A 20,018-nucleotide genomic window follows, 5' to 3' on the forward strand; every position below is an offset into this window, starting at 1 on the left:
TCTTCCTAAAATGTGGCATCAAGAAGAGAAAAACAACATTTCAGTGGTAGTAGGGCTATAACTATTTTTTACTTAGGACATTATATTTCTGATAAAGCAACTACAATAGCAAATTTCCTTGTTTGGCTACACATCACACTGTGAATTCACATGGCTCCTGAACCCTTCTCTCTTCAATTCCCCCCACCATCTCCCACTCCCAGATATTTCTTCCTAACAATTGTGTTTATGAGCTAGGAACAGAAAGATGGATCAGGCATGCTTCCTGTTCTCAAGAAATTTATGAATTTATGACTTATAGGTGATAAGACACACAACTATAATACCAATTAGAAGCTTAGTCATTTAGGTACTTCTGACTCTAGGGCCAGTATCCATGGCGCCACCTAGCCACCCCCAATCTTAGTCACTTAGGAAGGTATAAATAGAACATTGAAAGTCTGTACAATTTTGGGGGGGAAGCAAATGGTATGGGGTCAAAATAAGTGCACTTGGAGCTAGAGAACCAGGGTTTGTATCTTGGATCTACTTTTTACTTGGGCAAATAACTTACCTCTCTGTTTCCTTACCTGAAAAAGGTGAGAGGAGGGAGGAAGTTGTACTAAATTATCTCTAACAGGAAAGATTTGAAAAATCAAGTGAATGTCCATCAATTGGGGAATGTCTGAACAAATTGTGGTATATGTATGTATGTTATGGAGTATTATTATTCCAATAGAAACCAAGAGGGGTGGGATTTCAGAGAAGTCTGGAAAGACTTGAATGAACTGATGTTGAGCGAGATGAGTAGAACCAGAAGAACACTGTATACCCTAACAGCAACATGGGGGTGATGATCAACATTAATGGGCTTGCTCATTCCATCAGTGCAATAATAGGGACAATTTTAGACAATTTACCTGTGATGGAGAATGCCACCTGTATCCAGAGAAAGAACTGTAGAGTTTAAACAAAGACCAAAGTCTATTACCTTCATTTTTTTTTCAAAAAAAAAGTCTTATATACAACATAATTTTGTTATCTCTAATATTTTATTTTCTCTTCAAGGATATGATTTCTCTCTCAACATATTCAATTTCAATCAATGTATAGCATGGAAACATTGTAAAGACTGTCAGATTATCTTCTGTAGGGAGATGAGGGGAGGGAAGGGAGGGTGGAGGAAAACTTGCAAAATTCAAAACCTTACAAAAAATAATAGGTAGAAACTACTATTGTATATAATTGGAAGACTAATAAAAAATAAATTATCTCTAAGTTCCTTTATAGCACTAAATGATTGTGGAGAAATATTTTCATAGCTAACTTTTAGAATTGAAGTTCCATACTTTCTGCTTGAATACATAAATATCATCTACCTTTATTTATATAATTCCCCCTCCCTTTTCCCCAACAGTATATCACTTCATACTTGTCTCTATTATATTCACAAGTATACATAGATCTTTCATCATTCATATATCTCCAGAGATTTTTTTGAAGTGAGAATTGGATAGAAAGACTTATTTCAAAGTAAAAATAAGAAACATTCTCTGTATGTGAATGTCAGTTTTCAGATTTATCTTGACAAAAGGGACCTGTTCTTGCATCCAATGAGGTTCTATTCACTTTGAGTACTGATTATTATGGTCTGTTTCTCTGCCTGATTGGTTAAAGAAGACAACACAATTTGTAATTGATTTTTTTTTTACCACTAAACAACTAATTTTGTCTTCCAAAAAAAGCTCTAGGGTTTATTAACTGTGCAATCACAATTTACCGAGGACCTTTCATCAAATTAGGCCTGCAACAATGCAATTTTTTCCCTTATTTTACCTCTATTTCAAGAAAGGCTTTCTACCATGGTTCTTATTAAGACAGACAGTGGCTCTGCCTCTAACTTAGGTGTTTTTTTCATGGTAACAATTCATTATTATAGGGTTGAAAACCTTTTTTTTTTTTATTTATTTCTCGGGGGCGGCTAGGTGGCGCAGTGGATAGAGCACAGGCCCTGGAGTCAGGAGTACCTGGGTTCAAATCCAGTCTCAGACACTTAATAATTACCTAGCTGTGTGGCCTTGGGCAAGTCACTTAACCCCATTTGCCTTGCAAAAAACAAAACAAAACAAAAATTTATTTCTTTACTTCCATGTTTTTCCTCATTTTCCTGAAACATCACTCCCATTCTACTTTAATAAAGAGTGACCTCTCTATTGGTCACTGCATATAGTTAGTCTGAGGAATAGTCTAGTAGGGCTACAGAAAATTTTGAAAGGATCATATATGAAGAGATAGATAGAATCTTATAGAATATTGAGTCCAAAGAACTCATTTTAACGATAAAATGAGAGAATCAAAGAAATTAAGGGATCTATCCAGGACTACAGAACCAGTCAACTATCTAGAACACCATTTGAACCTTGGTCTTCCCAGTTCCGAGTTGAGTAGTGAGAATCTTGGATTCAGTAACCAACCAACCAACCAACCAATCAATTAATCAATAAACATTCACCAAGCACCCACTGTCAGGCACTGTCCTATTCAAAAAGAGGTCAAAGACAATTTCTGCCTTTAAAAAGTTTACAGTCTAATGAAGGTTATAACATGCAAACAAATTTATGTAAAGCAAAGCAATCTATATACCGGATATATAGAAATACTGGATAGAAGGAAAGCTCTAGAATTAAGAGCAGTAGAGGAAGACATAAATAAATGATGAGATTTTAGTTGGAATTCAAAGGTAGTCAGGGGGGGTCAGTAGGAGGGAAAGGGAAGAAGAGTGTTGTAGGTCTGAGGGTCAGTCAGAAAGTTAAGAGTTGGAGTGTCTTGCTCATAGAACAGCCAGGACCCCAGTGTCACTGAATGGAAGAATATGCTTTAAGGAAAAAGGTATAAGAAGACTAAAATGGGGGAGGGGAAGGGCTCTGTATGTCATACAGAGATTTTTGTATTTGATCCTAGAGGCAATGGGGAGTCACTGAAATATATTGAGTACAGGAGTGACATTATCAGACATTTCATACTTATTAAATGTTAACTTTGTGGAAAGCCCTGTGCTAGGAACTAAAGAAAACAAAAAAGATGAGCAAAATATTGTACTTCCGTAAAAATGAAATTCATGAGGAGATATAAGACATATATAAAAGTAAAGATATATGTTTTTGAAAATATAGTAAGGACAAATAAGTGCTCTCAGAATTTTGGTGGAGAAGAGCCTATATTCAATTCAGTTCAATTCAATTTAATTCAATTAAAAAACAGTTAAGTGCCTACTGTATGCAAAGTCTTATGATAAGTAGTAGAGATTAAAAAATAACACAAGGGGCAGCTAGGTGGCACAGTGGATAGAGCACCAGCCCTGGGAGTCAAGAAGACTTGAGTTCAAATCCGGCCTTAGACACTTAATAATTACCTAGCTATGTGACCCTGGGTAGGTCACTTAACCCCATTGCCCTGTAAAAACAAAAAAAAATAATATAAGTAATTTAGAGGCTTACAGTAAGGACCTGGATGCATCAATATTAAGGGATAGAAGGGTCTATATTCTGAAGACCAAGGGATCTTGGAATGCAGCCAAGAACTCACTATTCGGGAAAACTGAGCCCTCTCTTCCAGGGAAAAAGATGGACATTTAACAAAATAGGAGACTTCTAACTTTTCCTGATGAAAAGACCAGAGCTAAATAGAAACATTTGGACTTCAAACAGGAGACTCAGGAGACACATGAAAAGGTAAAAAAAAAAGGGTAAAGAAAAAAAGTGTTATCCAATAAGATGAAACTAGCTATATCCTCACCTGGGAGAAAGATTCTCTTAATTCTCGAGTACTGTAACTCTAGCAGAGAGAGAATATACTTAGCCAGAAGTAATAGACACACATGACTTATCCACGACTCTGATAGAATTATTTAAAAACATTATCTCCTTTAAAAGGGGGACAGTAATGAGACTGGAGGATGGAAGACATTTAATGGGATAAATCATATTACATAAAGAGGTACAAAGGACCTATTGCAATAGAAGGGAAGAAGGGAGGAGGTGAGAACTGCCTGAATCTTACTCTCATTAGGTTTAGCTTAAAGTTAACATACACACATTCAGTTAAGAAACTTATCTTACCTTCCAAGTATTAAAAGGGGAAAGGGGGAGGAGGGAGGGGGGGAGGAAAAGAGGAACTAACAGAAGGAAGGGAAGGACAAAGGGGCAAAGGGAAAGGAGAAAGAAAGAGTAGGGGGTTTGATACAAGAGAGCAAACACACCGAAGGTGGTGGTATTCAGAAACAAAATACTAGGAAATATGGATAAAGTGAAAAAGGGGGGGAAATACAAATAGAGGGAAGATAGAATGGAAGGCAATAAAGAGTTAGAAATTATAACTTTGAATGTGAATGGGATGAACTCTCCCATAAAACATAAGCAAATAGCAGAATCCCACAATATGCTACTTACAAGAACCTCATCTGAAGCAGAGGGATACATATAGAGTAAAGGCAAAAGGTTGAAGCAAAAACTAGTTTACTTCAGCTGAAGTGAAAAAAGCAGGGGTAGCAATCCTTATCTCAGACAAAGCAGATGCAAAAATAGATCTCATAAAAAGAGATAAGGTAGGAAACTATATCATCCTAAAAGGTACCACAGATAATGAAGCAATTTCAATACTAAATATGTATGCATCAAGAGGTATAGCATGCAAATTCTTAGAGGAGAAGTTGAATGAATGAATTACAGGAAAACATAGACAGCAAAACTCTACTGGTGGGAGACCTCAACCTCCCACTTTCAGATTTAGATAAATCTAACCATAAAACAAACAAGAAGGAAGTTAAGGAGGTAAATAGATGATTAGAAAACCTAGGCATGACAGACCTTTGGAGAAAACTGAATGGGGATAGACAGGACAATACTTTTTTTTCCTTGCAGTACAAGGCACACACACAAAAACTGATCATGTACTAGGGCATTAAAAAACCTAATAATCAAATGCAGAAAGGCAGAAATAGTGAATACACTGTTCTGTTCTCAGATCATACTGCAATAAAAATCACATACAATAATGGGCCAGGGAGAAATATACCTAAAACTAATTGGAAACTAAATAAACTACATTTTAAAGAATGAGTGGATCAAGCAACAAATTATAGGAAGAATTAATGATTTCATCCTAGATAATGACAATATTAAGATAACATGCCCAAACTAATGGGATAAAGCCAAGGCAGTTGTCAGGGGATATATTATATCTTTCAATGCTTACACAAATAAATTAGAGAAAGAGGAAATCAGCAAACTAAACATGTAACTAAAAAAATTAGAGAAAGAACAAATTAAAAATCCCCAATTAAATACCAAATTAGAAATTCTAAAAATTAAAGGAGAAATTAATAAAATTGAAAGCAATAAAACTATTAAATAAATAAAACCAAGAGTTGATTTTATGAAAAGACCAATAAAATTGATAAACCTCTGGTTAACTTGATTAAAAAAAAGAAAAAAGAAAATCAAATTCCTAGTATCATAAATGGAAATGGTGAACTCACCACCAATGAGGAGGAAATTAAAGTAATAATTCAGAATTATTTTGCCCAACTGTATGCCAATAAATTTGATAACCCAAATGAAATGAATAAATATTTACAAAAATATAAGTTGCCAAGGTTAAATGAAGAGGAAATTAAATACCTAAATAACCGTATCTCAGAAAAAGAAATTCAACAAGCCATTATTTTTTTGGGGGCAGGAATCCTTTGTTTTAATGAAAGGGGTTTGTTTTGTGCCAGGGTCAGGGATTTATAGGGTCCTTGCCAGGGAGGGGCAAAGTCCTTTTTTTAAGGTTTTTAAATTTATTTTTATTAAAGATATTATTTGAGTTTTACAATTTTCCCCCAATCTTGCTTCCCTCCCCCACCCCCACCCCCACAGAAAGCACTCTGTCAGTCTTTACTTTGTTTCCATGTTGTACCTTGATCCAAATTGGGTGTGATGAGAAAGAAATCTTATCCTTAAAGAGAAGAGAAGTCTAAGAGGTAACAAGATCAGACAATAAGATATCTGTTTTTTTTCTAAATTAAAGCGAATAGTCCTTGCACTTTGTTCAAACTCCACAGCTCCTTATCTGGATACAGATGGTACTCTCCTTTGCAGACAGCCCAAAATTGTTCCCAATTGTTGCACTGATGGAATGAGCAAGTCCTTCAAGGCTGAACATCACTCCCATGTTGCTGTTAGGGTGTACAGTGTTTTTCTAGTTCTGCTCATCTCACTCGGCATCAGTTCATGCAAATCCCTCCAGGTTTCCCTGAAATCCCGTCCCTCCTGGTTTCTAATAGAACAATAGTGTTCCTACAACAAGCCATTATTGAACTTCCTAAGAAAAATTCTCCAGGGCCAGATGGATTCACAAGTAAATTCAATCAAACATTTAAAGAACAATTGGTTCCAATTCTATATAAACTCTTTGAAAAAATAAATGAAGACAGAACTCTAACTTTCTATGACACCAACATGGTGTTGATACCTAAACCAGGAAGAGTCAAAACAGAGAAAGAAAATTACAGACCTATCTCCCTGGTGCAAAAATCTTAAATTAAAAATCTTAGCAAAGTTATCACTAGGATAATATACTATGACCAACTAGGATTTATCCCAGGAATGCTGAGTTGGTTCAATATTAGGAAAATTGTTAATAAAATGAACTATATCAATAACAAACCTATCAGAAATCATATGATTATATCAATAGATGCTGGAAAAGCTTTTTTACAAAATACAGCACCAATTTCTACTAAAAACACAAGAGCCTAGGAATAAATGGCTTGTTCCTTAGAATAATTAGCAGTACCTATCTGAAACAATCAACAAGCATTATATGCAATGGTGATAAGCTAGAGGCATTCCCAATAAGATCAGGGGTGAAACAAGGATGTCCATTATCACCACTACTATTCAATATTGTATTAGAAATATTAGCTTCTCAATAAGAGAAGAAAGAAATTGAAGGAATTAGAATTGGGAAGGAAGAGACAGAAAACTCTCAATCTTTACAGATGACATGATGGTCTTAGAGAATCCAAAAATCATCTAAAGTACTACTAGAAACAATTAGCAACTTTAGCAAAGTCACAGGATAATAAATCCTCAAAAATCCCCCCCCCGTATATATATATATATATATATATATATATATATATATATATACATATATGTATGTATATAGCAAGATACACCAGGAAAGAATTAGAAAGTAACTTCACACAATTTAAAATACTTGAGAGTCTACCTGCCAAGGCAGACTCAGAAACCATATGAAAACAACTACAAAACACATCTCACAAAAATAAAATCAGATTTAAATAACTGGACAAATATCAATTGCTCATGGACAGGTCGAGCTAATATAATAAAAATGACAATTTTACCTAAACTAAACTACTTATTTAGTGTCCTACCAATCAAAATTCCAAATAATTACTTTAATGAGTTAGAAAAAATTGTAAGTAAATTCATATAAAGAAATAAAAAGTCAAGAATTTCCAGGGATTTAATGAAAAAAATTCAAAAGAAGGTGGCTTAGCCCTACCAGACATAAAAATATATTATAAAGCATCAGTCATCAAAACTGTCTGGGATTTGTTAAAAATTAGAGTAGATCAGTGGAATAGACTAGGTGCAAATGAGATAGCAGGAAATGATTATAGTAATCTGCTGTTTGATAAACCTCAAAAATCCAGTTTTGGGGATTAAAAACTCTCTCTTTGATAAAAACTATTTTTGGGGAATTTTGGGAAAATTGGAAGTTAGTATGGCAGAAATTGTATTAGACCAACATCTCACACCCTATACCAAGATAAAAACAAAATGGATTTAGACATAAAAAGGATACAGGATTTAGTCATAAAAGACAATATTATAAGCAAACTAGAAGGTCAAGGAACAGTTTACCTGTCAGATCTATGGAAAGGGAAGTAGTTTATGACCAAGGAAGATATGGAAAACATCATTAAAAGCAAACTCGATAATTTTGATTACATTAAGTTTAAAAAGCTTTTACACAAACAAAACCACTGTAAACAAGATTAAAAATGTATTAAATTGGGAAATAATTTTTACAACCAGAATTTCTGACAAAGGACTCATTTGTAAAATATATAGAGAACTGAATCAAATTTATAAAAAAACAAGCTATTTTCCAGTTGACAAATGCTCAAAGGATATGCAGAGGCAATTTACAGACAAGGAAATCAAAGCATCCATAGTCATATAAAATATTGTTCTAAATCTTTAGTGATTAGAAAGCTGCAAATTAAAGCATCTCTAAGGTACCACCTCATACTTCTCAGACTGGCCAATATGACCAGAAAGGATAATGATCAACGTTGGAAGGGATATGGGAAATCTGGGACACTAATACACATTTGTGGAACTGTGGAACTATTTCTAGAGAGCAGTTTGGAATTACACCCAAAGGGCAATAAAAATGTACATACCTTTTGATCCAGCAATATCACTACTGGGTCTATATCCTGAAGAGATGATGAAAAAGGATAAAAAAACATCACTTGTACAAAAATATCCATAGCAGCTCTGTTTGAGGTGGCAAAGAATTGGAAATTGAGTGATTGTCCATCAGATGGGGAATGGCTGAACAAATTGTGATATATGTATGTTATGGAACACTATTGTTCTATTGGAAACTAGGAGGGATGGGAATTCAGAGAATCCTGAAAGGATTTACATAACTGATCCTGAGCAAGATGAGCAGAACCAGAAGAACACTGTACATCTTAATGGACTTGCTCATTTCATCATTGCAACAATCAGGGACAATTTGGGGCTGTCTGCAATGGAGAATATCATTTGTATCAAGAGAATGAATTGTGGAGTTTGAACAAAGACCAAAGACTATTACCTCTAATTTAAAAAAAAATATTATCTTGTTATGAAATTTTGCTATCTCTTGTACTTTATTTTTTTCCTTAAGGATATGATTTCTCTCTTAACACATTCAATTAAGACCTATATATATAGCATGGAAACAATATAAAGACTATCAGACTGCCTTCTGTGGGGGGTGGGGTTGGGGAGAAGGGAAGCAAGATGGGGGGGGGATTTAAAAATTCCAAAAGAAAAAAGAAAGCATCACTTTCAGCTCAGGAGATCAAAAAAAGTGTTATGGAGAAAAGGGTGTAGGAATAGGTCTTGAAGAAAGAGAATGATTTCAGCAGATGGAAAGGTAGAGATAATAATGCATGAAAGGCCAGCCTAGAGGAACATACAGAGAGAGGGAGTATAGGACAAATTCAGGAAAGAGTTAAAAGTCTAGTTTATATAGAAAGGAAATTGTATGAAAGGGAGTCAGACCCTATATTTATGGACCTAAATGTCAGGCTAAGACATTTCAATTTTATCCTAGAGGCAATAGGGAGCCACTGAAGTTTGCTGTTTTTTAAATAATCTGGTATGCGTAACAGGAACATAAGTTTGGTAGATAAATTAGAAAATTGAGAAGCCACAGTGCAAGAGAGACCAGTTAGATCATTATCATAATACAGGCAACAGAGAATTCTGGGTTTGGTTTAGAGCATTTTAAACTCTGAAGTTTAACATACCCTACAATGAGCTCTGAGGTAGGGCAGTAGCACTGTGAATGGAGATGAAGGAATGAGTATAAACTATATCAGCTATTGAATTTATAGTACTTATTAGATACAGTGTGCATGCCAAAAGCAAAGAATCAAAGATGACTCTAAGGTTTTTGAACCTGGGGGATTGATGTGACAAGGGAGGATAGTAGTGTCATCAATAGAAACAGGGATGCTAGAAGAAAGGGAAGACATTGAAGGAAGTAGGGGGTGTGGAGGAAGATGATGGGTTCTAGTTTGGACACTTAAGTCTTGGTTGCTAATAGAACAGCTGGGTGAAGATATTCAATAGGGAGTTAGATATATAAGACAGGATTCACTGGATAAATAAATTAGATTCTATTATTATTTCTAAGCTGACAAGTCCCAAATCTATATATCCAGCATTAATCCCACTTCAGAATTCTGGTCTCATAACAGGAATTGAATCTAGGACATTTCTATCTGAATGTTTCATAGGCATCTCAAACTCAATATATGAAAATATATATACAAAAAAGAACTCGTTATCATTTGCCTGAAACCCAACCCTATTCTTCCAAACCCCAAGGTTCATAAACTTGGTGTCATGCCCAAATCCTTACTCCCATTCACTACATATAACCAATCAATTGCCAAAGTTTGTTATTTCTACATTTCTCATGTTTATGTCCTCTCTTTGTACTCAAGTAGTTATAATTCTAATTCAGTTTCACATCACCTCTCTTTTGAATTAATGGAATAGTATATTTGGTTTCTATGGTTGGAGAACCTACCTTCTAAAAATCCAAAAAAGTGATTTTCCTAAAGAGCAGAATAGATCATGCTCAATACATTCCAGTGGCTCTAGGTTAAAATAAAAACCTCCACCATTTGACATAAAGATATTTTCAAAACTTAGCCACTCCCTCTATTTCTAGCTTTCTTACAAATTAGTACTCATTTTGTACTTTACCATCTAGTTATTTGATGGGTCCATGTGATGTTCCATGCACCCTATGATCTACCTCTGTTCTTTGTGCTTTTGGACAGTCTGATTCTTTATGTCTACTATGCATTCTCTTCTCACTTTCAATTACCGGAATTGTTGGTCTCCTTTAAACACAGTCTACCACATGGAACCTTCCCTGATTCCCTCAGTTGCTATTGTATTTCCTCCCCAAATCATCCTATATTTATTCTGTATATGTTGTATATGTACACACATGTACATATTGTCTATATTTGAATGTAAGTTCTTTGAAGGCAAGGACTGTGACTTTTGTCTTAGTGTCCTCAGCTGCTTATTTCAGTGTTAAGCATATAGTAATAAGTGCCTTTTAACTTATTAATTGATTGAGAATCAACTACATAGAAAAGATTAATTGAATTCAGATCAATGGATAGGCTCACCATAGGAAAGAGTGTAAAGAAAAAAAGAGATGAGTGTCAGTGCTTGGGGAATGCTTCCTAGAATTTTCCCCCTCATTTTACAACCATAAACCAATTCCTCTATGTTTGACCTAATTATGATCAATTTCAAATTAATAGTTATAGAATAAAGGCTTTAAAAACTCTATATTTTCTCTCTCCTATTCCCAATTAGATAAATCAAATCTGAACAAATTAATGTAGACTGGACCTTATATTTGCTTGTTTCACACCAATATCAATAAAAAACTTAGTTCTCTCTCTGAATGCAATAGCATATCCCTTTTCTAGTTCCCAGTACCTAAGTTAACTCTTTCCCCTCAAAGGAGTATCCAACATCCTAAACATCAAGTTGAGTGAATGGAAATCCAGAAATAGAGCTCTATAGACCAATAGATTTGACTGAGAAAGTGTTTATATTCTCAGGGGTAGAGATCACTGTGTTTCTAAGTGGATCAGAGATATGATCCCTGGCTACTGTGAATGGAATGGAAACAAGATTCCATCAGAGGGAGATACAAGGGCTAATGTGGTGAGGTAATGTGGTAAAGAATACAACAGTTAGAAGAATGAAATGCCATCCTGAAGAACCTTAACATAAGCTCAAACTTGTATCCTGATGCACCAAAGGAGAAAAGGGAAAGGGCAGGATTTCAGCATTAAAAAACATTTGGAGCAAGGGAGAAGAGTGAACTTTTACTTCCTTTACCTACCAGCTGAAGTTATACCCTGAGAACTTAGAGAGTTATCTCAGCATGTTTTTTTTCCTAGGAATATAATAAGCAAAAGATTGCTGACATCTTCCTGGTTTGGTGGGAGGGAGGTCAGAATGCTGACTCTTCACACTGAGAGCTATCCAGCAGAGGTGGCACTGACACATGCACTGACTGGACAATTCTGAGAAGGTTGCTGAGGCACAATTTTGAAGCCAAAATGCTTGGGAAATGGTCCACATAAAGGGTTTCTGCCCACTCCAGGTACACTGCAGTAGCTGCCATTGCTGAGCGCAATTCAGCATCCTGTCAATCAAATGTCCTCAGAATGAAAAAAACATGGACACTAACTTTTGCCCTTGACTGAGACCCAGGGAGGGCATAAAGGATGGAAAAGGATTGACATGTGAAACCATCTTAAAATGAGATACATTTATTTCTTAAGATCAGGGTTATATGGAGGAAATTCTGTTTTCCTGGATAATTAATTTCAGTAGAAAATAACTGGATTTTGAAAGAACCTAAAGATTTCTTGTGTGAGTTTACTTTTAACAAGTCTCTATAGAGTAATCAATCATCTGAGTTTGCAATGCCCTCTTTATGCACTTCTGATTGGGAAAGGCAACTTCCTAGACCATATAGTTTGGATCTTGGAGAAGCCACTATCATAAATTCTCCTTAGAATTCCTTCCTTGGGGGATAGTGGTTTCAACAACTCATTGTCAAATAGATGATTTTCTGCTTTTTCTAGCAACTACTCTACTCCATTAATGGAGGAAACAGAGGAGACTAGTCAGACTTTATTCCATTTCTTTTATATTGAGCTCAGAAAATTTGTGCAAAGACAAGATGGCACACTTCAAAACAGACCAAGAAGTTTTTAACAGCAAAGTCAATTTCTCTTTTATTTGAGGCAAGGTTATTTGTTTTAGGAGTTGAATGATGAATTTTCTGGATGCCTATTTTACCTTACTTTGTTGACTTATTTCTGATCAGCATTTGATATTATTCTATAATTCCCCTTGTTTCTAGAAAAGCAACACAAATCCAATTCCATAGCCATTCAAAATTTACTCCAAGGTTGCCAAGGAAGAAGCCTATTTTCTGAGTTCTTAGTGACCTTTTCCTTTGGTTGGTGACTTAAAGGTACCTAGTACTCAACATATAAATAATTTGCTAAATATATTTTCTCAGTGAAATGATATAACATGGATGATGACTGAAATCACTCCTAAACTGAACCTGTAAACTGTTCCTCTACTTTCTAGCTGAGCCACTTATCAAAAGGCCATGGGCATACATATATAATGTGGTCCTAAAACAAAATGTCACTCTTTACTAGACTTGGCTTTAATTTCATTAGATGAAAAACATAGTATGCATACCCAATGCAGGATTCTGCAAAAGCTTGAAGGCACAAAGATTGTTAAGACCTATTCAGTTTGCACCCACTATTCTTGTTGGCCTACATGAAACAATTGATATCATAAAATAATCTTGCTCTCAGACTTTTTAAATCCAAACTACAAGCCAAAATATCTTCCTTCAAGCCACATATTACTGCTAATAAGAGCTAGCAAATATATATAACTTTAAAGTTTTTAAAGCACTTTGCAAACAAGATCTCATTTTGTCCTCACAGCAACTTAGGGAGGTGGGTTCCATTATATACATGCAGGCCTAGCTCTTCTCCATACTACAAAAGTCACCCCCTTTCATATCACAATAATCAATGCTTTTTATGGACAAAAGAGGCAAATATCTGCACTTTTTAGTTCTACTATTAAATGTCTTTGAGACAGATATGAAAATATACCTAAGACTTGCCCTGTTAATAGCTATATCTTTAAAATTCAGGTATCTTTGGATATGACTATTATTGGTCCTGCTGAGTTGAGAACTGAGTTGGTACCCTTCAGGTAATGATAGCAGTTCTGTGGACAGAGCTATACTCAGACACTCCTCAAAATATCTTACTTTCACATCAAAGATGGTACATATTAGTTAACCTGCTTTAGGAAGTTTTCCTATGCCAGGAAATTTCAACCTGTGAGGTTCTCTCACTCTGGCACATTGCACAAACACCAAAAATGAATTGCACTGTTTTTAAAAATAGAATACTTCCCCATGGCATTGATTTTTTTATGCCTATATCCTATGTATGTGAAATAGTCAATTTACTTTTCCCTGAAACCATAAAGCATTACCTTCTAGGAAAGAAGAAATAATAGAGAATAATTGCACTATTTTATTTGGGGAAAAAGCTAACATATGGATATCAAGGCCAAAAATATGGATTCTGTGATAAAACATATGGACATCCATATGGAAAAAAAAAGGTTTCCTGGACGGAAACTCTGCTGTTCCATTTTTTATCCCTATATGTATGGTTACATTTTCCTCCTTCTGCTGAACAACGCTGTCTTCCAATAGATTATAATGTTATAAATTCACATGCAAATTTCACAAAATGCTCCACTGTTATCATCTTTATTAGATTTTTTTATTCTCCTAATCCCTTTCATCACTTAATAGCTCAAAAAGTAATGGATTTTCAGTAAAAAGGAGAGGCTTATTACAATCAATCCTGTTGCTGTATCTCTCCTTGACGCTCAACTAATGAAACTTATTTTTCTCTAGAACCTCAATAGGAAATTCTTTCCTTAGGAAAAAAAAAGAAATATTCATAATAGGTGGCTGACTTATATTACTGATTAAAGAATCTTTCTGTTTCAGGTAGTCATTCCAAGGATGGCAACTGGCATGAATGATACTCATTCATTTTTTATTTGAGAGGGACACAAGAGATAGTGATGCTATCATCACAAATTTGGGGCAAATTTAGCAATCAGCCTTCAGTAAAGTTACCTAGACACTCAACTATGAAAATGTGGCTTCTTTCATTGGCAGGTTAAACAAAAAGAAGATTCTAGAGTGAGCAGGAGACCCTGGAGTAGAAAAAATGATTTTAAATGGTGCCATTTCAATTGGGATTGGCTGTTTATTGAAGTCATATAAAGATATCAACTCTTATTACAGCCTTCTTAGAGAGCCTCATTGGTAGCATCTAGATAAAAGCTGTAAATATTGTACGTCACCTATAAATAAGACACAGAAAAGAAGACCTAGCATCCCAGGATTGCCTAGAAAGGAAGGAGACCTACTCTGTTGTTGATGTGTTCATTCTGCAGTTAATAAAGGTTAAGGGGAACCTTTTGGAATTTTTCCCTTGGGGTCCAGAATTTAAACAAGAGTGCTGCCAGGTACCTTCTGTCCTGAGGGTTCCCTAAGGGCTTTATAAAAAATGTATAAATTACTACCACCAGGGGAAGAGAAAACTAGGGCCTATTTCAGAGAAAGGGCAATTTGGAAACTTTAGTTGTGATAATCAAAGGTTATAAAAGAATACTTTCACTTCTTCCATTCCCCTTTAAGGAAGAATTGAGAGTTCAAAACTCAAAAGGAATTCTAGACTGTATAGGCTGGAATAGTTGGACACACACACACACACACACACACACACTACTATTTTTCCTTTCCTGAGCCACTTTGGATTTATTAAAGATAAAGAGACTAAAAAATTTAAATTTAATAATAATAATAATAATAATAATAATAATTGCTAGCACTATATAGTGCTTATTATATATCAGACATTGTGCTAGGTGCTTCCCAATTATTATCTCATTTCATTCTCACAATTACCCTGAGAGGTAGATCCTATGATTATCCCCATTTTACAGATGAGGAAACTGACATGAGTTAAGGGATTTCTCCAAGAACATGATGTCTGAGGTCAAATTTGAACTCAAGTCCTCCTGTTTCAATTTTCTATTTGGTATAATCGATCAAGCAGCTCTATAGAGGCAAAAAAGAGCATCTCATTATGCTATAACTTATTTTCTCTATTATAGTGAACATATCTGAAGAATTAAATATTTTCCCAACTGTTATGTGCTTAAGGGAGTAGGCCGAGCCCAACATTTTTTAATTCTTTTATCCCTATCCTGAGATGGATCTACAAATTTCATTTATCTTGAAATGTTGCACTTTTTTATGACTAAATAGTAGCTGCAGTAAAAGTAAGAAGTAAAGGCATAATACTGATAATCATATCACAAAATGTTATAGCCAAAGACTAATAAAAGTTAAGTGGCAAAGAAAATTACTAAAGGGGGGGACGAAAACAAGGCATTTGGAACTGTGACCTGGACAAGCTTCTTGTCCAATGATTACACCCAAAGGATAAATTTGAGAAATACTGGTTTTATGGTTATGTTACAAGATTCTAAATGTAGCAAAATATAAGAATTAAAGATAATCAAGAATTATTGTCCAAATAATTGAATTCAAAATTACTGATTTTTTAAAAATTCTATGACCGAGAATTGAAAACAAAATATGGGGTACAGGAGAAACTTTCCATTGATATTAGTTTGGTTAAATTTTTGGTAAAGTTTACCTTCTGATCAACTATCAAATAAGATAATAAGGATAAAACTTAGTAAATTGCAAAGAACCTTATCAATGCTAGTTATTCTTTAATTCAATTCAAACTGTGCTTTTCCCATGGCCAAAAAAAATAAATAAATAAAACTGGGATGTCAACTTCAATATGTTGCTTTCATGTTAATATATGATCTGTTTGACAAAGCTAAGCTAACTCCAGCTTCCTGATCTTCTCTACCTCTGTACTCTATTAAGAAGACTCAGAGAACCTGAGGACTTTGGGTCTTGAAAAGTCGAATGCCCTACTTCCAAAGGTTTCTTTTCCTTAAAGGCCTTTGGTCAGAAGCCCCTGAGTCAGGTAATTTGCACTGCTAACATCAAGTAAAAGTCTTCCTGAATCAACAGGACTGTCAGAAGAATCTGCCCTGCCAATTCCTATGGTAGCCTGAGCTCATCATGTGTATTTACACAGCCCTTCAATCAAACTCTTATGTATAGTGGGCTATTTATTACTCTTAGCTTGGATTTAATGTGTCTTTTAAGCTTGCTCTTTTTTTTTCCAGAAGAGAAAAGTAGCAAAAAATATTTGAAGACTATTTGAGCTATGTCATTTACCCCCAACCCTCAGTCTTTTTAAAAAGGAGGAGGCAAGAGCTGGGGGGGGGGGGCATGTAGAGGGTGGTAAGCTATTACTTGCCAAACCAGCCCATGTTCACATAGAGAGTTCGGTCAAGTGGTCAGGAGCAGAGCTGATGTTAATTAGCAATGAAATGAGGAATGAACTAGCATTAGCCCTGAGACTAATCAATGGGAAAATCACTCCAAGCAGGCAGCTTTAATGAAGTACTGTACAGCTGTTTATTTTTAGTCTTGTTTTAGCCTGACAACAAAATCCCTATTAATTAAATTTTTTTTTCTAAAATATATCTTTTAGAAGCCTGGGTACAGCTCTGCTTTATTTAGTTATTTGTTATGTCTTTATTTTATCTACCGATACCTGTCTCTAGCAATTAATAGGACAAACTTAGAAAGTTAAGTGGGTTCAAAAGGCTACACTTATACTGGAAAATGTGACTGTCTTCTTCAGCTTTCATGCTAACGTTGCTTTAAAAATATTTTTTGTGTGTTTTAAAATCTTTTAAATAATTTCTTGTTACATTGTTTAAAGTCCCCTGTGTAAGAAATCCTATTGTCTAGAAAAATAAAAGGTACTTGACATTTGTTTCCAAATATTTAAGAAGCATTTCTAAACACTTTATCTCATATGCACTTTTAAAAATATGTGTAGTTACATTTCAAAGTAAGAGCACAAAGCTTAATTAACATTCATCAATCTTTTTTAAGAGGTAGCTAGGTGGCATAGCAGATAGAGTGCTGCAGTCAGAAGGTCCTGAGATTAAATCCAGCCTCAGACTATGGTGGTGTGATCTTGGACAAGTCACTTAACTTCTCCTCTGTTTCTATCTGTAAAAGGGGGATAATAATGCTACCCATCCCATAGCTGTTGTGTCATTATTGAATAAATAATGACCTAAGAAATAGAAAAATAGCAAAATCTCAAGTATATATATATATATATATAAAACTTTTCTCTTTGCCCTTTTCCTCAACAAAGCCACACTACATCACTGACTTATTTAAAACTTATTTTTCTTTGTTTCTACATGATAAAAATAACATAAGATTTTTTAAAAGACTTTTTTGGTCTATATTGTGGCAAGAAAATTGGAAGGATAGTGAAACTATCACAGTCTCCTCTGAGGATTTCTGGCTTCCTTTTAATCAGGAGATACAATTATCCTTTGAAGAATATGAATATTTTCCTTGACAAGATCTAAACATAGTAAATGGACTTAAATCAGGCTTAGTGGAGGGATTCAGATCAACAGACGGACAAACTCAAAGTCCCTCCTGAAGAAAGATATATTACAGAAAACACTCATTAAATATGGTCTGGCTAAAATTCATGAAAATTTATTATCTTATGAGAGGAGAGAGCAAGGAATCATAGAAAGGAAATCTTATAATGTAAAATTATTTTTAAATAAACCTTGAAGATTGTAATTTCTCACTACCATGCTAAAATCAGGTGTCTAAATAATGTGGCAAAAAAGGTTGAAATGACTACTGCTTATTAAGTACAAGATCTTTATTCTGTCTCTTGAATTAGTCATTTCAAGATCTCAAGTACATATGAAACTTTTCTCTTTCCTCTTTTGCATCACTTTGGGTTTTAAACTTTTTTTTAATTATTTCTAAGTGATAAAAGTGATATTGATAAAGGCTATTTATTTTTTCTTTTCTTGCTCAAGGACTAAATACAATAGTAAAAAATTTTCCTTGCAGAAAAAATCCATATTAAAGTTTTCTCATTCCTAAAACAAAACAAAACAAAAAACGCACAAGGCTCAACTTTCAACAGATATGAAATTCAGTTTATTAATATAATTTGGGGAGGAAAGAATTGGATCATGTCAAAGGAAATAGGCCCTTTCTACTTAGAATGAACTACATGATTCAGGTTCATGGCAGTGTTTCAAACCTACTTGATATAATAACAAACCATCTTGGAAAAAAAAACAGACCCACTACTCAATGCCAACCTAGGGAAACAACAGCATCCAGGTAATCCCCTTTATAGACTGATTTGATAGCTCATGGAAATCTAAACAAAAGCACAAAGCTATGGAACACCAACAGCTGGTTTGGAAATTGCTGCAGATTGTTAGGAAGAGCTGCAAACTAGAGATAGGCAATGAAAAGGTTAGAAATGATAGTTAAAAAAAGACAAATTACTCCAAAGACCATATTCTTTAAATCGTTGAAGCAAAACATGTTTATTCGATTTGTTTGTATGCCTATTACAAAAATGCTACTTTGGGATTCTAGGAACCCAGTCTGTCAATTTTTCAGTTTCTGCACTTTCATGCTTGCTTAGAGCTGCTTAATGCAAATACACTTCCAATAAGAGATTTCATGCCCCTAAATTACACCCAGTTAAAGGCGAATGAAAATGTAAGGTAAATAACTATAATCAGCCATATTATCTTTCTCTTGGCACCTCTCACTTTACAGGCATATTTAAAGACATCTCTGGGGTCCTATCCTTTTTAACAAGCAGCAGCGTATTTCCTGGAATATTACTTAAGATGCTGTGCTGTGAACATTACACAGGTTAAAATGTTACCTAGAGACCCAGAAAGAATTGCATCTGTTGCAGAGCCATGCTTGTTGCCATGTTTAGGAACATCGGAGAAGATGAAAGGACATTTTCCATGGCAGGAATGAAGAAGAGACTAAGAGAGTTTAAGATGGGCTTTCATGTTTGATTCTGCTATCATCAGGAGTAGGGAAATGTGAAGTCTGTCAAGCAACTCTAGAAAGAAATAGAAGGAATAGAAGTGCATGTGTGGGGGGAGCGTGACCCATACATAAATTAATTGTTTCTAGAGGCTACATGAACATGAAATGCCTCTACCTTGCTTTTTAAAAGGACTTGGGATGCTGCACATCATTTTTGTTGAGCTATCCTTTCTTAGGGTGATAAGAGCATAAGCACTGAAAAAAAAAGTTAATGAATGCAATTCACAAAAGCCTTAGTTACAGCCCATTTACATAGGCTTTTCCCAGCAAAGTGTAAAATGATGAGATATAATCAAAGCTCCAAGTGCATGATCAGCATGGGAGCAGAAACGTGTGGGGTGGGGATAGAAGGGAAGAAGAGGAAGAGGCAAAATGAATGGAAGTTCTTTCAAGGCTCAAATGAGTCAAATAACCTTATTCATTCCATGTATTTTCAGTCCTTTTAAGGTCATATTACCTCAGTTCACCAAAAATAACTCCTTTACTTT

General features: G+C 34.8%; 1 protein-coding gene across 3 annotated transcripts in view; it reads right to left on the reverse strand.

The window, feature by feature from the left end:
• Window positions 1-20,018, reverse strand: part of ESRRG (estrogen related receptor gamma) — a 604,123-nt gene that overhangs the window by 423,922 nt on the left and 160,183 nt on the right. The window lies entirely within an intron of this gene.

Source organism: Macrotis lagotis, chromosome 2, assembly GCF_037893015.1.
Source record: "Macrotis lagotis isolate mMagLag1 chromosome 2, bilby.v1.9.chrom.fasta, whole genome shotgun sequence".
Classification (NCBI taxonomy): Eukaryota; Metazoa; Chordata; class Mammalia; order Peramelemorphia; family Peramelidae; genus Macrotis; species Macrotis lagotis.